The sequence below is a fragment of the Henckelia pumila genome, unplaced genomic scaffold, assembly GCF_033568475.1.
Source record: "Henckelia pumila isolate YLH828 unplaced genomic scaffold, ASM3356847v2 CTG_525:::fragment_3, whole genome shotgun sequence".
NCBI lineage: Eukaryota > Viridiplantae > Streptophyta > Magnoliopsida > Lamiales > Gesneriaceae > Henckelia > Henckelia pumila.
This window is the reverse complement of record NW_027331857.1, coordinates 1,415,855-1,435,226: the sequence shown is the minus strand read 5'-3', so window position 1 is coordinate 1,435,226 and position 19,372 is coordinate 1,415,855. Positions and strand designations below refer to the sequence as shown.

Here is a 19,372-nt window from a genome sequence, read left to right as displayed (position 1 = left end):
AATCATGCAATCCGTAAGCTTCACAGATTCATTAATCCCGCCCTCAAGTTTCAAGACACTCTCCACCAAGTTCAACTTTTAATTGCACAGATCAACATGACTTTTTCGGTTAATATTAGGCTCAAGTATAATCAGCAGGAGATAAGCATCCATATGTATATCAATGTAAACAAGGACTCTGGATTCAAAGCAAAGGGAATTGAATATTTTCAATTTGTGCAGGATGATGAGTAGCTAAATTTTTTTTTATTTGCATTGCCAGACATTAGTCTTGGCTTTCTTCTACTCCATACATCTCCATCTTTATGCCTTGTATTTGGACTAGAATTTCAATCCATTTTTTTTCTTTTCAAGGCCTCCCCTCATCTTACTTTCTCTGCCATTACTTTTCTTTGAACTTTTTAGCTACTCAATTTGTTGTGGATTTTTCATGAATATAGAATGGCTAAAAAAAAACTCAATAGATTCAAAAAAAAAAAACGCCTAAATCACTTCTGTGTTCATAAAAATCTATCTCAGTTTCAAGCAAAAATCACAAGAGTTAAGAATCAATTCCTCTAATCCATATCACAAATCCACATAATTTTTTTCTAATTGCTAGGAGTATCGAAAATCATGGCATTCGTGCATAAATGTGAGAACTCAAGATTAAATATAGCTAACATAAACTTTTAACACCAAAAATTATTTTCATCATAGGCCAACACAATTACAACATCATGCCTTCAACTCCAACTAACTCATAAAAAATTTCAAATTTTCACAATTTTTAAACACCCCCCCAAACTTAAATTGTGCATTGTCCTCAATGTACAGTATTCATTAAAAACAAGGGACATATACCTTAGGTACCAAGCGTCAGTACTCAGCACCATCTTAATCACTCAAAACTCTTTATCAGGGGTGGCTCCTAAACTCTTTCAGCTCCATACTTTTTAACCTACACAATTCAAAATCATTATTAATGTCTAGTTTCCTCATGATAAAAATAAAAACAAAAACAACTAAAAGAAAATAAAAAAGCGCAAAAAACAACTAGCTTGGGTTGCCTCCCAAGAAGCGCTTAGTTTATAGTCCATAGCCCGACTTTATTTCAATTCTAGCCCGGTTCCGTTTTGTTGAGGGTCTTTTCCTTTTCTTTCACCCTCCAAACATATTCAACAATCTTCTTGATCTTTGCTTTCTTTCTCTTCTTCTTCTTTGCTACCTTCGGATCATTCTCTCTTGGCAATTCTACAGCACTAACAACTTTGCAGCAACATTCCATCTTCTTTGATTGTTCAATTATGAACACTTTTTCCATGGATGAATTTTTAACCTCCTTATACACATTAAAGATCACCTTCTCACCATCAACTCCCATCGTCAACTCACCTTTCTTCACATCAATCTTGGCTTCAGCAGTAGCCAAGAACGGTCTCCCCAAAATCAATGACATATTTGCATCCTCCTCCATATCTAGCACAACAAAATCCGCAGGAAAAATAAATTTATCTACTTTTACCAGTACATCCTCAATGATTCCAAATGGATATGTGATAGATCTGTCAGCTAGCTGCAATGCGATTGTCGTGGGTTTCACCTCTCCAAGTCCCAAACTCCTAAAAACAGACAAAGGCATTAAGTTAATACTAGCTCCTAAATCACAAAGTGCTTTATTAAAATTAGAAGAACCAATAATGCAAAGAATCGTAAAACTCCCTGGATCTTTTAATTTTTGTGGTAGCTTCTTTTGCAGGATAGCACTGCACTCTTCAGTCAAGTTGACAGTCTCGAACTCCTCCAACTTTTGCTTATTAGACATCACCTCCTTCAAGAATTTTGCATAATGCGGCATCTGCTCCAAAGCATCAGCGAATGGAATATTAATATGAATTTTCTTGAAGATGTCAAGAAACTTAGAAAATTTCTCATCCAACGCTTTCTTCTTGAACCGCTGAGGATATGGCAGAACAACTTTTGGTACAGGCGGTTTCTCAGAAACAACTGCAGACTTGCTAGAATTTTTGCTATCAGAATTTTCGGTCTCCACCACAATCTTTTCCACTTCCTCATCATTCACTGCCTTTGGGTTATTAGTCTCAAGTTCTTTACCACTTTTAAGAGTAACAACCTTGCATTGCTCCCTAGGATTAACCTCTGTATTGCTAGGAAACACACATCTCTTCTGATTATTCAATGCATTCGCCAGCTGACCAATTTGTGTTTCAAGATTTTTCATAGAAGCGCTCACATTGGTCAAGTGTGTCTCCATACTATCAAGCCTATTTTCATTCCTCTTAAATCTTGTGGATGATTCTGCAATAAAATTACTCACCAAATCTTCCAACGATGCCTTACCTTCACCATTCTGAGTATTGAACCCCGGTGGAGGATTCAACACATTCTTATTGTTTGCATATGAAAAATTCTCATGATTACGCAAACTAGGATGATACTGATTGGGTACAGGATTACCTCGATAGTTGTTGTAATTCCTGTTGTTCACATATTGAGCTTGCTCCACACTCTCAAATCCATCAGCAGAATTTACGGCAGTCGCCAGCGATGCTGTCTCATTAGAACTTTGATTCACTTTGGTCAGTGCAGCCAACTGTGTAGAAATAGTAGCCATCTGCGCAGTCAAAGCAGTGAATGCATCAACCTCATGAATTCCAGCAGGCTTCCTTATTGCAGATCTCTCACTCGGCCACTGATAACTGTTAACAGTCATTTGCTCAAGAATATCATAAGCCTATTCAGGAAATTTAGAAAATATTGAACCTCCAGCTGCAGCATCCACAGAAATACGAGTTGGCCCATTCAAACCATTGTAGAATAACTCAATCTGTTCCCAATCCAGAAAATTATGGTTTGAACACTTCCTAAGCAACTCCTTGTACCGCTCCCAAGCTTCATAAAGCTGCTCAAAATCTTGCTGTTTGAAAGTAGTGATCTCAATTTTCAGCTGGGCAGACTTGGCAGGAGGAAAGTACTTAGCCAGAAATTTGGATGCCATGTCTTCCCATGTAGTGATACTCCCAAGAGGTAGTGACTGCAACCAACTACGAGCATTGTCCCTAAGAGAGAATGTGACGCCCCGTTTTTATCTTAAATGAGTTTATTTGAGTTAATCGGAGATTGCAGAGTTCACGAGCCGACTTGATTTTGATCAGGGTCCTTTTTGCAAATTTTGGAAATTTTAGGGACTAAAACGCAAATAATGGATTTGTTATATTATCTACTCAACTTTTGACTTTTCTCATTCATCCTTCTCCTTCCTTAGCCGGCTCCTCCTCCATTGAAACGCCCCATCTCCTTTTCAAGCTTTTGGATTTCCGTCCGAGCTCGATCCGGCCGTTAGAAATTATTTCTGAAGACAGTTTAGCGATCACTGCAGCGAGAGCTCCGTTATACCGTAAGTTTTTCAACGATCAGATACATTCTAGTTTTTTGATGTTGTTAGAATCGATTTAGATTCGAGTATGTTGTTCTCTACATAGTTCTGATCGTTTATTATCTGTCAGTTTTGAAATAGAGCGACGTTCGGATTTGTTATGATTTTTGGAAGCCATTTTCGAAAATCATGGTTTTGAGATTTGTTGGGTTTGTCTTGTTGTTGTTGTATTAGCATTGAATTGAGTTGTTATCAGTATTGAACTGCTGTCTGCGTTGCCGGTTGTTCAGTTATAGCCGTTATGCCGTCGGTTTGAGTTTTTGGAGATTTTGAACCGTTTTTGAGTTTGAACTTGGCTTGTAAGTTGATCGTGGTTATTGATCAATCATCTCTTGTATCTGAACAGATTCGTTCGGAGTTGTCAAGCCCAGAGTTAGCAGCTGTTTGATCGTTTCAGAGAATTGGACGAAGAACGGTATAAAGAGTTTTCCTTGAACCGTTGCCTTGTTGTTGTTAGATTGTGTAGTTGTTTATACAATCTCTTTTGTAGCTTATCCAGAGTTGGAGCTACTGCATTGAAAGGTAAAAGCAGTCATCGTAGCGGGATAGCATACTCGGGACTGTAGTTCTCGAGTTTTCCCTTTTGAAATCTCATACTTGCATCTACACTTGTTCTAGCATGAGGAACTTGTGTATTGTTTGATTGTATTGGTTTTGTTAAAAGGATTATGTTTTATGTTTCTGTTATGCATTCATCTTGAGCCAATCTTGTTTCAGCGGGCAGAACCATCCTTTTTGTTTAGACGTTTGGGAACTATGATTGAGTGGCCCAGGTCGTAGTCGTTTCGTCTGGTGCTAGCATACTCATTATAGTTGCTCAAAGTCTAGAGGAGTGAGATACGTGGCACCACCTCGATTGGGAGAGTCGGTGAGTTGTTACGTGATCTTATCCTCGGGATCCCAAAGGCACAGCAACAATCCCTCGTTATCAGATTTGATATCCCTGTTTAAAGACATGCATTTCATTACGATGTTATTGAGTTCGTTATTGTATTGAAAGCATGTTTGTTACTTGTATTACTTGTTATGTTGCTTTTACTGGGAATGTCGTTCTCACCGGTTATCCGGCTGTTGCTTTGTTTTGTATGTGTACTTGGCAACAGGTGGGGCAGGAACAAGTCAGAAGAGGCATGGTTAGCTTCGAGGGCAAGTAGTAGGAGTGAGACTCGGTTTAGAAGTCGAAGTAGCATGTTTATCTAGTTTAAGATTGAAGCATGTTAGAACTCGAACTTGATATGTTTTGTTATTCGAATTAGTTTGTATTCGGATTGTAATCTGAAATCGAAGTATGTTGTTGTCGTATCGATTTAGACTTCTGGTTGTTTTTAGGCCTTCTGAAAGCATGACTTGTTATGGCATGTTTCCCTACACCCTGTTATTGCATATGTATTTGAAGGCATGTCGGACCAAGCGCGGAATCCTTTCTTTATTTTCTGCAGCCTGAGCATTTTCTGCCCAGGCCTTCCGCGCGCGGGCGAGGCGTTCCTCGCGCGCGCGCGAGGCCTCTGTTGGGCCTCTGAATTGTTTGCCCACGCGCGCGCGAGCTTGGTACCTCGCGCGGGCGCGAGCCTTTGGTTGGTCTCGGTTGTTGAAGCCCGCGCACGCGCGAGCTTGGTTCCTCGCGCGGGCGCGCGGCGTTTAAAAAAAAAAAAAAAAAACTTTGAATTGTTTTACTCTTGGATTCTTGTTCGCTTAATTGTTGTTTAATCCGAGATTAGTGGTTTAGAATCGAGGTCTCACATTAAGTGGTATCAAAGCGTTAAGATTCTTGGTCGAACTAGAGTGAGCGGGGTAGATCGAGTCTGTGTGTAATGACTCCTCGCATGTGTTTGAATTATTTAATTGTGTACTTAATTCCATGCGAGCATGCTTTATTGTTTGAGCATTATTTGAATTACATGGTTGTGTGATTTAAATTAATAAAGCATGATCTACTTGAGATATAACTGTTTCTGTTCTCGACTGGTATTCGGTATTCCAAGCGGTTGTAAGGGCACTGATGGTAGCGATTGAGATATCTCGTGTGCTAACCTTTGATTATCAGATGGGTCCTCGTCGAGTGATAAACAGAAACACACCACCAGTTATCCCTGCGACTGAGCAATCTAGCACTGAGGTTGATCAGTTGGATGCTTCAGCAACTCCTATGGAAACCTTGCTGAAGAGGTTTCAGTCGTTCAATCCGCCATTGTTGATGGGTTCAGAAAATCCAGTTGACTGTGAGAGTTGGTTGGATGATATGGATCAGTTGTTTGATTCCATTGACTACACAGATGACCGCCGAATCAGATTAGTAATTCATCAGCTGCGTGGTGGTGCTAAGAGCTGGTGGATCAAGACAAAGAAAGAATTTGAGAGTAGAGGTACAGAGGTTACTTGGACTCTTTTTAAATCTGAGTTTTATAAGCGGTTTTTCCCTATCTCGTATCGTAAGGATAAGGGAGCAGAGTTTGCAAATCTGAGGCAAGGGAATCTGAACATTGAAGAGTACGTGGCTAAGTTCGATAGTCTGTTGCGTTTTGCACCGCTAATTGTCGGAGATGAAGAAGCTAAGGTAGATCAGTTCATCAACGGGTTGAACCCCGATGTCTTCACGTTGGTTAACACCAACAGGCCTAGAAACTTTGCGGATGCCATGAATTACGCAAAGGGAGCAGAAGTAGGCTTGTGGAGGCAAAGAGGTAATCAGGGGGCACCTCAGCAGCAGAGGCAGTATCAGAACCAACCATCTCAGTACCAGAATCAGCCACCTCAACATCAGAACCAGCAGCAGAGGTATGAAGGTGGAAACAGTGGGGGAAACAGAAAGGATCAGTACAAGGCAAGAGGTAAACAGTTCAAGAGACAGGGGAACAGTTCGTCCAGTTCCAGTGGTTCGAAGCAATTCGGTTCAGGACCGAGTTCTGGGTCATCATCCTTGTACTGCAGCAAGTGTGGAGGAAGACACTCACCGGATCAGTGTGTGGGAGTCTTCGGCAATTGTAACACATGTCAGCAACCGGGACACTTCTCTAAAGTGTGCCCTCAACGTAATAGAGATAGAGCTCAGAGTGGGAGTTCGTCTAGACCTGCAGCTCAGCCGGAGAGGCAGTCGTCTGCAGTGCACTCTTTCCAACCCCAGCAACAGCAAAACAGACAGGGAGGTAGCTCTAGTGCAAATTAGCCTCCGAGACAGCAAGCACGAGTCTTTGCATTGACAGAGGATCAGGCTCAGGCAGCACCTGACGATGTCATAGCAGGTAACTGTTCGATTTTCGGTCATTCTGCTCATGTCTTGATAGATACAGGTGCTTCCCATTCCTTTATCTCTGAGAAATATGTGTTATTGCATGCTTTGCCAACTGAATTGTTGCCTACAGTAGTAGCTGTTACTTCACCTTTGGGTGGAGGAATTGTTTCTGTCCGTCTAGTCAGGAACTGTGAATTTTGTTTCGAGGGGAATTTGTTAGAATTCGACTGTATTGTGCTTGGGTTGTCAGATTTTGATTGTATTGTCGGTATAGATGCTTTGATCAAGTACAGGGCAACAGTTGATTGTTTTCTGAAAGTTGTCAGGTTCAGACCTGAAATGGCAGACGAGTGGAAATTCTTTGGTAAGGGTTCTCGATCTAGAATTCCTTTGATTTCAGTGTTATCTATGACTCGTTTGTTACAGAGAGGTGTAGAAGGATTTTTGGTTTATGCGGTTGATGTACTGAAATCTAGCCCAGCTTTGGTTGACTTACCAGTGGTTAGAGATTTTGCTGATGTGTTTCCGGAAGATGTTCCTGGATTGCCACCCATTCGAGAGGTTGAATTCAGCATTGACTTAGTGCCAGGTACTCAACCTATTTCAAAAGCTCCTTATCGTATGGCACTTGTTGAATTGAGAGAGTTGAAGGAGCAGCTTGAGGATTTGATTGCCAAGGGATACATCAGACCTAGTGTATCGCCTTGGGGTGCTCCTGTTCTATTCGTTCGGAAGAAGGATGGTTCTATGCGGCTCTGTATCGACTACCGTCAATTGAATCAGGCTACAGTTAAGAACAGGTATCCTTTACCCCGAATAGATGACTTGTTCGATCAACTGCAGGGTTCTTCTGTCTACTCTAAGATTGATCTGAGGTCAGGCTACCATCAGCTGAGAGTGCGAGAGGAAGATGTTCCTAAGACCGCATTCAGAACGAGGTATGGTCACTTTGAGTTTATAGTCATGCCGTTCGGTTTGACTAACGCTCCAGCTGTTTTTATGGGTTTGATGAACCGTATCTTTCAGCGTTATTTAGATGAGTTCGTCATTATTTTCATCGATGAAATTCTTATCTACTCGAAGAACCGTACTGACCATGCAGAGCACTTGAGAATCGTCTTGCAGATTTTACGAGTTGAGCAGTTGTTTGCCAAGCTATCGAAATGCGAATTCTGGTTAGATCGAATTGTCTTTCTCGGTCATATTATTTTTGAAGATGGGATTTCTGTCGATCCCAGCAAAATCGAAGCGGTTATGAATTGGCCTAAACCGACATCAGTACCTGAGATCCGAAGCTTCATGGGTTTAGCTGGTTATTACCGTCGTTTCATCGAGGGTTTCTCGTCTATTGCCAAGCCTATTACCCAGCTGACTCAGAAGAATGCGCCTTTTGTCTGGACTACAGATTGTGAGGCTAGCTTTGTTGATCTGAAGAGGAGACTGACCAGTGCTCCAATTCTTTCCATTCCGAAGGGTACTGGAGGTTTCACAGTGTATTGTGATGCTTCTAACCGAGGTTTGGGTTGTGTTCTTATGCAGCATAAGCATGTGATAGCGTATGCATCGAGGCAGCTAAAACCGCACGAGACTCGTTATCCTGTTCATGATCTTGAACTTGCAGCGATTGTATTTGCTTTGAAGATCTGGCGTCACTATCTTTATGGTGAGTCTTTCGAGATCTTTTCTGATCATAAGAGTTTTAAGTACTTGTTTTCACAGGCAGAGCTGAATATGAGACAGAGAAGATGGTTAGATCTGTTGAAGGATTTTGACTGTGAGATCAAGTATTATCCAGGGAAGTCGAATGCAGTTGCAGATGCCTTGAGCCGAAAGCTTTGTTCTTTATCTCTTTCAACAATCGGTGTTTCTCAGTTGGTCGATGATTGTTGCACTTCTGGTTTAGAGTTTGAAACAGATAGGGAGACTATCAGAGTGTTTGCTATTCAAGCCAAGCCGAAGTTGTTTGTTGCAATCAGAGAAGCACAGAAGTCTGAGCCGAGCATTCAGGTTTCAGTAGAGAAAGTCAGAACTGGGCATCAGTCAGAATTCCAGGTTAGAGATGACGTTTTGTTTGTGAATAACCGTATTGTTGTGCCTGATATTTCGGAGTTGAGACAGCGTATTCTCCGAGAGGCTCATTGCAGTCGGTTTAGCATTCATCCTGGAGGTCGTAAGATGTACAATGATCTAAAGAGTCAGTTCTGGTGGAAGAGAATGAAGAGCGACATCGCGAGGTTTGTGTCACGGTGTTTGAACTGTCAGCAAGTGAAAGCAGAGCGGAAGCGACCAGGTGGTCTATTGCACAGCTTATCTGTTCCTGATTGGAAATGGGATCACATTTCTATGGATTTCGTCACGAAGCTACCACGATCCGTTCGAGGATGCGATGCCATTTGGGTAGTAATCGACCGATTGACGAAGTCAGCTTGCTTTATTCCTTACAGGATGACGTATCGTCATGATCAGATGGCTGAGCTTTATGTTAGCAATGTTGTGAGATTGCATGGGGTGCCGAAGTCGATCGTTTCAGACAGAGACCCGAGATTCACTTCGCACTTCTGGCATAGTTTGCAAGAGGCGCTTGGTACTCGATTGCATCTGAGTACAGCTTATCATCCTCAGACAGATGGACAGTCAGAGCGGACTATCCAGACGTTGGAGGATATGCTGCGAGCGGTAGTGCTAGACTTTGGTACTAGTTGGCAGGATTCTTTGCCTCTTGTCGAGTTTTCTTACAACAACAGCTTCCAAGCGAGTATCGGTATGGCGCCTTTTGAGGCATTATATGGTAAGAAATGCCGATCTCCGTTGTTTTGGGATGATTTATCTGAGTCACCAGATTTGGGGCCGGATATGCTTCGAGTTATGGCAGAACAGGTTAAGGTCATTCAGACCAGAATGAAGGCAGCTCAAGATAGACAAGCAAAGTATGCGAATGTCAGACGTCGACCTCTGAGTTTTGAGCAGGGAGACCGTGTATTCCTTAAGATTTCTCCGTTCAGAGGCCCTGTCAGATTCGGTAAGAGAGGAAAGTTATCTCCGAGATTCATCGGTCCGTACGAGATTCTCGAGAAGATAGGCGATCTTGCCTACAGACTTGCACTTCCTCCGTCTTTATCTGGTATTCACGAAGTTTTTCACGTCTCTATGCTGCGAAAGTATCATCCAGATCCTTCTCATATCCTTTAGCCTGACGAAGCCGAGTTAGACGAGACTCTGAGCTATTTTGAGCGACCGATTCAGATCCTTGATCGGAAAGAAAAGCAACTCAGGACCAAGTTGATTCCGTTAGTGAAGGTGCAGTGGAGCCATCACGGTGTTGAGGAAGCGACTTGGGAGACAGAGTCTGACATGAGACAGCGTTTTCCAGAGCTATTTGGATGACGTGAGTTCTTCTTACTGTCTTTAGTTCTTTATTCTATCTTTGAGTTGTGGTTCTCGTTGATTTCGAGGACGAAATCTCTTCTTAGTGGGGGAGAATTGTGACGCCCCGTTTTTATCTTAAATGAGTTTATTTGAGTTAATCGGAGATTGCAGAGTTCACGAGCCGACTTGATTTTGATCAGGGTCCTTTTTGCAAATTTTGGAAATTTCAGGGACTAAAACGCAAATAATGGATTTGTTATATTATCTACTCAACTTTTGACTTTTCTCATTCATCCTTCTCCTTCCTTAGCCGGCTCCTCCTCCATTGAAACGCCCCATCTCCTTTTCAAGCTTTTGGATTTCCGTCCGAGCTCGATCCGGCCGTTAGAAATTATTTCTGAAGACAGTTTAGCGATCACTGCAGCGAGAGCTCCGTTATACCGTAAGTTTTTCAACGATCAGATACATTCTAGTTTTTGGATGTTGTTAGAATCGATTTAGATTCGAGTATGTTGTTCTCTACAGAGTTCTGATCGTTTATTATCTGTCAGTTTTGAAATAGAGCGACGTTCGGATTTGTTATGATTTTTGGAAGCCATTTTCGAAAATCATGGTTTTGAGATTTGTTGGGTTTGTCTTGTTGTTGTTGTATTAGCATTGAATTGAGTTGTTATCAGTATTGAACTGCTGTCTGCGTTGCCGGTTGTTCAGTTATAGCCGTTATGCCGTCGGTTTGAGTTTTTGGAGATTTTGAACCGTTTTTGAGTTTGAACTTGGCTTGTAAGTTGATCGTGGTTATTGATCAATCATCTCTTGTATCTGAACAGATTCGTTCGGAGTTGTCAAGCCCAGAGTTAGCAGCTGTTTGATCGTTTCAGAGAATTGGACGAAGAACGGTATAAAGAGTTTTCCTTGAACCGTTGCCTTGTTGTTGTTAGATTGTGTAGTTGTTTATACAATCTCTTTTGTAGCTTATCCAGAGTTGGAGCTACTGCATTGAAAGGTAAAAGCAGTCATCGTAGCGGGATAGCATACTCGGGACTGTGGTTCTCGAGTTTTCCTTTTTGAAATCTCATACTTGCATCTACACTTGTTCTAGCATGAGGAACTTGTGTATTGTTTGATTGTATTGGTTTTGTTAAAAGGATTATGTTTTATGTTTCTGTTATGCATTCATCTTGAGCCAATCTTGTTTCAGCGGGCAGAACCATCCTTTTTGTTTAGACGTTTGGGAACTATGATTGAGTGGCCCAGGTCGTAGTCGTTTCGTCTGGTGCTAGCATACTCATTATAGTTTCTCAAAGTCTAGAGGAGTGAGATACGTGGCACCACCTCGATTGGGAGAGTCGGTGAGTTGTTACGTGATCTTATCCTCGGGATCCCAAAGGCATAGCAGCAATCCCTCGTTATCAGATTTGATATCCCTGTTTAAAGACATGCATTTCATTACGATGTTATTGAGTTCGTTATTGTATTGAAAGCATGTTTGTTACTTGTATTACTTGTTATGTTGCTTTTACTGGGAATGTCGTTCTCACCGGTTATCCGGCTGTTGCTTTGTTTTGTATGTGTACTTGGCAACAGGTGGGGCAGGAACAAGTCAGAAGAGGCATGGTTAGCTTCGAGGGCAAGTAGTAGGAGTGAGACTCGGTTTAGAAGTCGAAGTAGCATGTTTATCTAGTTTAAGATTGAAGCATGTTAGAACTCGAACTTGATATGTTTTGTTATTCGAATTAGTTTGTATTCGGATTGTAATCTGAAATCTAAGTATGTTGTTGTCGTATCGATTTAGACTTCTGGTTGTTTTTAGGCCTTCTGAAAGCATGACTTGTTATGGCATGTTTCCCTACACCCTGTTATTGCATATGTATTTGAAGGCATGTCGGACCAAGCGCGGAATCCTTTCTTTATTTTCTGCAGCCTGAGCATTTTCTGCCCAGGCCTTCCGCGCGCGGGCGAGGCGTTCCTCGCGCGCGCGCGAGGCCTCTGTTGGGCCTCTGAATTGTTTGCCCACGCGCGCGCGAGCTTGGTACCTCGCGCGGGCACGAGCCTTTGGTTGGTCTCGGTTGTTGATGCCCGCGCACGCGCGAGCTTGGTTCCTCGCGCGGGCGCGCGGCGTTTAAAAAAAAAAAAAAAACTTTGAATTGTTTTACTCTTGGATTCTTGTTCGCTTAATTGTTGTTTAATCCGAGATTAGTGGTTTAGAATCGAGGTCTCACAGAGAATGTGAACAATCATAGTCTGATGGTGTCCTCAGTAACACCATGAATCTTCACTGTGTCAGCAATCTCTAGAAAAGTACGCAGATGCAGATTTGGATCTTCAGTAGCTGCACCCCTGAACTGATTCTGCTGCACCATATTAATCAGAGTTGTCTTCAACTCAAAATTATTTGCCGTGATGTTCTGCCGAGCTATCCCAGAATAATGAGTATTGATCACCGGTCGAAAGTGATCTCTGATTGGCACCAGAGCATTATTGACAACTCTTTCCCTTTCTTCAGCCATTTGTTGCAACTCTTCTCTTCTAGCTTTTCTCAAAGCTTTAGCAGTTTTCTCGATTTCCAGATCAAAGAGCAGTGAGTCGTAACTTTGGCTTTTTCGCATAAACTGCATAGACAGGAAAAAATTAAAATTAGAACCAACAAAATAAAATAAAATGCTCTAAATCAAAATTAAGACTAATTAGCACAATTTAATATAAATAAAAAAAAATTCAATCCCCGGCAACGGCGCCAAAAACTTGTTGCGTAATTTTGTGCCCGCAAGTGCATGGTGTCAAGTTTTAATATAGAAAATGAGTCCAAGTCGATCCCACAGAGAATGAATAAAATGATATTATATTAAATATTTGCAACTAATAAAATCTTAATCCTATGTAGAGCTACGAGAATTATTTGATTTTTATAAAACTAAAATTTGCAAGAAACAAAACTAAATAACCACGAGTTCACGAGAGAAAAATTCAATAAGCGAAAAATTCTGGAGGTTCGACTTCACTTGACCATCCACCAGTTTAATTCATAGAGAAATCTATTTCATAAATTCTTCTAGTTTACTAACCAAGAATCCCTATTATTTTCTACTACCTCTCTCGAGTGTCAAGAAGAAATTCGTATTCAATAGCAAACTCAATATCTCTATCTAAGTTCAACTATTAAATCCGGTAAATAGCACAATAATTCTTACAAAGGCTTCATTGGAGTTATAGGCCTCTCGAACTCTATAAACACCAATGATGTATTTTCCTACGGTCCTATTCAAAATCGCCTCTCTCGAGTGCTAGATTTCAAATAAATTTAACAATTCAAGTAATGATCAGTTAATTGAACGCAATCAATTCAGGAAAACACAAATAAACCGAATGAATAATTCTAATATATCAATCAAAATATCAAAAACATGGTTTCAAGTCAAGCTACGTCGTTCCTCTAGACAAAGGAATTAGTTCATAATGTAAATAAAAATCAAACAAAGCATGTTCTTGAACATCATTCAAAAACTAGGAAAAATAGAGTTCAAAGATAAACTAGAACGAATTAGAATGAAGCTTCTCCGTCGCCGGATGCCGCCGTCTTCCATCTTCGTACCGAATTCTCGAGCTCTTGTGCACTTCAAAACTCTCAATAGCCGTATCTATGCTCTGAAAAACTCTCTAAACCCTCGTCTCTCTCAGAATAAGTCCTAAAATTCCTTTTAAAACTCGATTAAAAACTTTCCAAAATTTTGGACACTGCGCAGCGCTGGAGCGCTAATAATTAGGCGCTGGGGCGCTCAAGTTTCGTATTTTATTTTTCAATGACGGACGTCTAGCGCTGGAGCGCTCAAAACACGGCGCTGGGGCACTCTGGACATGAATTTACGGGCACTGGAGCGCTGGAAAACTAGAGCTGGGGCGCTACTTGTTCTTCCATTTCACCATCTGCGCAGCATTTTTGTAAAAATCATAACTTAAGTTCTAGCCGTCGGATCGAGCTGAAATTTTGACAGCAACTTTAAAACATCCTAAAATTCAATTTAAACGGTGAAGATCGGATTTAGGTGTCTGTAAAATTCCCAGTAATTTTCTGAAGTTTGCTGTCCAGTAATTCGGCTTTCCGCTTCTTCTTGCTACTTTTCTTCAAATCCTTGCAACTCACAAAAACAACAACAAATACGCATAATATTCACTCGATACATCACAAAATCCAAGTCAAATCATATATAAATTAAGTGCATAAAATGCACTTATCACTAACCTTGCACTTGTCCATAAGAGGTGTGTCGAAACCAACCTCGTTTTGAATTCTGAAAAATGTCATTTTATGGTTGGGCAAGGTGTGTTTTTGGGTCATGTTGTGTCATCAAAAGGAATAGAGGTCGATAGAGCTTAAATTGATATCATCCAATCTCTACCTTACCCCACATGTATGCGGGAAATGCGTTCTTTTCTTGGCCATGCAGGTTTTTACAGGAGATACATTCAAGATTTCGCCAAGATTGCATCCCCCATGTGCAAGCTATTACAAAAGGACGTGTCATTTGAGTTTGATGATTCATGCAAGTCATCCTTTGACAAATTGAAGAACTCCTTGACATCTGCACCAATAATCCAACCACCGGATTGGAGCCAACCATTTGAGATCATGTGTGACGCCAGTGACTATACCATTGGCGCTGTTTTAGGCCAGAAAGTTGGAAAAGCATCGCATGCTATTTACTACGCTTCACGTATTTTGAATGATGCCCAACGAAATTATTCCACTATGGAAAAGGAGCTTCTCACTGTTGTTTTTGCTTTAGATAAATTTCGCTCCTATTTACTTGGTACTAAAGTCATTGTGTATTCTGACCATGCAGCTCTTCGTTTTCTGATGGCGAAGAAAGAGGCAAAACCAAGGCTGATCCAATGGATATTACTGCTGAGTGAATTCGATATAGAAATCAAAGACAAAATAGGGGCCGAGAATCAAGTTGCTGATCATTTGAGTTGTCTAGTTCATATTGATGAGGAGCTGAAATTGCATGACGAATTTCCGGATGAACAGCTGTTCTCGACAACCACCGAATTACCATGGTACGCAAACATTGTGAATTATTTAGTTACTCATGGTTTCCCCTCTGAATTTTCTAAGGCGCAAAAGGACAAAGTGAGAAGTGATGCGAAGTATTATGTGTGGGATGATCCATACTTGTGGAAGCACTGCGCTGATCAAGTTATACGACGATGCGTTCCTGCGAGCGAGGTAATCCCTATTCTCACATTTTGTCATTCTTATGCATGTGGTGGCCACTTTGGGCCGAGAAGGACATCGAGAAAGGTGTTGGACAGTGGATTCTTCTGGCCTTCCTTATTTTGAGACGCTTACCTGTTCTGTAATTCGTGCGCCCAATGCCAAAAGACAGGTAACATCTCCCAACGAAAGGAGATGCCCCAACAACCTATTCTATTTTGTGAAATCTTTGATGTTTGGGGCATCGACTTTATGGGACCCTTTCCAAATTCACATGGTTATATTTATATATTACTTGCTGTGGATTATGTCTCGAAGTGGGTGGAAGCTAAGGCTGAAAGAGTGGGTGCCCGGTGAGCCAACTTGTGGCTAAGGGCTTTTATGACTCTATGTATAAACAATCTTTTGTTTAATATAATTTACACTTTTATAATGGCGTTTACTTTATCTTTTATCATATTATTATGTTGTGACATACTATAAGATGTTTAGATGAAGACCTTGAATATACTATAGTGTATGTAAGATGTGGTGGCACATGGGGATGACTATCATGAAACACATCTTATAGTCACTGTATATTCTAAACAGTTCCTAGTCGATTGAGCCGTCCGTTAATAAGGATAAGGATTGCTCGAGATTGAGACTAGCATTTGAGATGCCGAGTACCACGTTTCATTGGTATGGAACATAGAGATGTTCAAAGCATGCAAATGGATATTCATACGACGAATGATCGAACTACCCTATCCGGACTTTCCAAGTGGTTATCACTTATCGAGTGGATAAAGTCCGCGGTTTTGGTTGTACACCATTAGTCCTTACTACTTGAAACATCATTGAGACTCTATATGCTAGTACTGTACTTTGACTCGTTTGCCGACTCTATTGGGGTCATCAGGTGTCGGGATTGGGTACAGTTACGACACATATAGGAGTCGATGCTTTGTTGTCAAGGATTCACCACATACTTGCTAGTGTGGATATCCTATGCAATCTGAGAAGATATTAGTGTGACGAATCTCTGGCCAGAGTACATGATGTGTTTTAAGAAATGGTTTCTTAGTAGCACATGCGATGTCACTATTTGATCTTCAAGATGCATTGCATAGTTATCGAATCTCGAACGACTCTCGATTTACCAATGGTTGTTGATTCGATCGGGATATATGGATGAAGGGACCGTACTGTACGCTAACCAAAATCTATTGGTTCTTGCAGGCACTATCAGTGATACCTAGGGAATCATGGGGCGATGTTGCTAGGCGCTCTTACCATGATTCGATGGGCAAGTCGGAAATTGTTGTTCCGAGTCGCAAGGAGTTGTGAGCCCATGGCTAGCTGTATCCCTGAACCATTGAGGGTCACACAAGTAATGGATTTTTAATCCTCGTTGAGATAATTAAATTTAAAGAGTTAAATTTAGTGAATAAAGAAGTGGGACTTCTTATATCAGAGTAGAAGAGTAAGATTTCCTAAAATGACATAGGGATGGGCATTTTTGGAAATCACTGAATTCGGATTCAGAAAATTTATCTTGACTTTAAAAGATGCAGAAATGGTTTCTGTGCACATTGGTGAATTTTGAATTTGCAATCTGGTTTAACGGATCAAATTCGTTAATTCTCTTCGTAGAAACTTCTGATAGATTTTCTAGTGCAATCTATCAGAGGGATTAAACTTCTGTTCGTGGACCTGATTGAAGAATTGTTCGTCCATCAGTTCCTGGGATATACAACAAGAGCAGAGTTATCTGTTGGTGTCCATAATCTCGTTTCGAGATTCAAGGTAAAAATTTAATTGTTATTTAATTTTTACACGCACAATTTAATCGTAAAGTTTTGATACCCATGATATGGAATCGTTCCATATAAAATTTTAAAACTTCCGCTGCACCGGGTATCAATTCTGATTGATCTGAACACCGTTTTCCAACAAAGGCCACCCGTACTGACGATTCTCAAGTTGTTGCAGAGTTTATCAAGCATCACATTTTCTCTAGGTTTGGTATTCCTCGAGCCCTCATCAGTGATAAAGGCACACACTTCTGCAACCGAACCGTGGCGAGCCTACTGAAGAAATACCATGTGACGCACAGGATTTCCACGGCATATCATCCACAATCCAACGGTCAAGCTGAAGTATCCAACAGAGAAATCAAATCTATTCTAGAGAAGACCGTGAATCCTACGAGAAAGGATTGGAGCTTGCGATTGGATGATGCCTTGTGGGCATACAGAACTGCGTTCAAGACACCGATTGGAATGTCTCCATATCGATTGATTTTTGGGAAAGCATGTCATTTACCAGTGGAGTTGGAGCATCGAGCTTATTGGGCCATAAAAACTTTTAACATGCAGATAGATGAGAGCGGCGAGCACCGGAAGCTACAATTGCAAGAATTAGAAGAGATCCGGAATGATGCCTATGCTAGCTCAAAAATTTATAAGGACAAAACAAAGACTTTCCATGATAAGATGATCTCTCGACGATACTTCGAAGTCGGTCATAAAGTTTTGCTCTATAATTCACGACTTCGGTTGTTTCCAGGTAAGTTACGTTCGCGTTGGAATGGACCTTTTGTTGTCACTAACGTCTTTCCTCATGGTGCAGTCAAAATTCAAAGTTTGGACACATCCAAAACATTTAAGGTGAATGGCCATTGGCTCAAGCACTACTATGAGGGAATCCAAGCGAACGTCGAAGTGGAAGAGCATGATATCGCTCTCGATGCCCCGCCTAATGTCGAATGAATCACGGCATGCAGTCGAGCTATAGACTGACTGCAAATTTAGCGCTCACTGGGAGGCAATCCAGTGTTTCTTTTCTTTTTACTTTTGCTCATTTTTTTTTATTTCTTCTGCTTTATTTAGTATTATTTTATGTTTTTGTTGCTTCTTGTTTTATTGTTTTTTTTTTTTTGAAATTTTGAAAAATCCAAATTTTTTTTTAATTTTTGTTGTCTCGCTCGATCCGCAAGATCTTGCGGATCGAGCAAGCATGCTTTTCGTCGGGACAATAGGTTTGACTATTTATCTCGCTCGATCCGCAACATCTTGCGGATTGAGCGAGATCACTTTTTGCCTTAAATATCCCAGATTTCTTTCTTTCTTTCCCTTCTTTTCTTATTACTTGTCTCTCTCTTGTTCCATCCTCCCTACACCCCCCCCCTAATTCTTGCATCCAATTTTCTCTATTTTAATTCTTGATTTAATTTATATCGCAGGGATCTCTCGGAAGCACCGCTCTACCTCATCGGAACACTCTTCTCCGATCATCTTCTCCGGTCTCCATCGTCGAAAAAAAAAAATGCTTCACAGCCGGTTGAAAATATCGAGTTTGTTTTCTCTTCTTGGATTCTTTCCGTCGGGCCTTCTACTATTAAGCGTATTCCGGACTTCGTGTTTTGTGGTTGCACTTGTATTCTTCAAGGAGTTGACGGATTCTTCTTCGCCCACAAGGTGTTCGACAAATTGCCCCTATCACTTCTACTCTCCACTCCTTACTCTTTATGGGCCCCAAATGCACCCGGCAACAAGGCGAATCTTCTTCTCGGGCCACTGATCGTAATTATGCCGCGTTTCTCGGCCACTTTGTTAGTGAAGCCGCTCGTAATCGATACTTTGAAGCCAAGGTGAGTCGCTCCCCTATTCCTGAACGTGGCTTTGAGCAAAATTTGGCCTATCCCAAGATTGTCCATACTATTCATGACCGTGGGTGGACGAAATTCTGCGAGGACCCTGCACCAGCTGTAGTGCCGCTTGTACGGGAATTCTATGCCAATGCAGCTGAGCGCACCGATAACAAGGCATTTTTACGGGGGAAATTGATCTCTTTTCTACCCCATGAGCTGAATGCCTTATTAGAAATACCGGAGGTGGACGACTCGCTCTACCAAAGCCTGCAAAACGGTCCGCATTTGACCGAATTTCTTGATCAGCTGGCGTTTCCCGGCGCTACATGGGTCGGTCCCGCTTCTATACTGAGCTTCAAGGAGCGGTTCTTGCGTGTGATTCCTACTACATGGTATGGCTTTGTGATTCGGCGTCTGATGCCGATTTTGCATTCTAGCGAAGTCAGTCTAGAACGCGCCACCATTCTTTGTGCTGGAAGTCGAAGCACCCATTAA

The 19,372-nt window shown here is 41.4% G+C and overlaps 1 non-coding gene and 1 pseudogene across 1 annotated transcript; both read left to right on the top strand.

The window, feature by feature from the left end:
- The window catches only part of LOC140873084 (uncharacterized), a 27,786-nt pseudogene extending 8,414 nt beyond the window's left edge, over positions 1-19,372 (top strand).
- On the top strand, positions 2,844-2,949 carry LOC140873381 (small nucleolar RNA R71). Its single transcript, XR_012148014.1, has one exon. It is a non-coding gene; the product is annotated as a small nucleolar RNA R71 (small nucleolar RNA).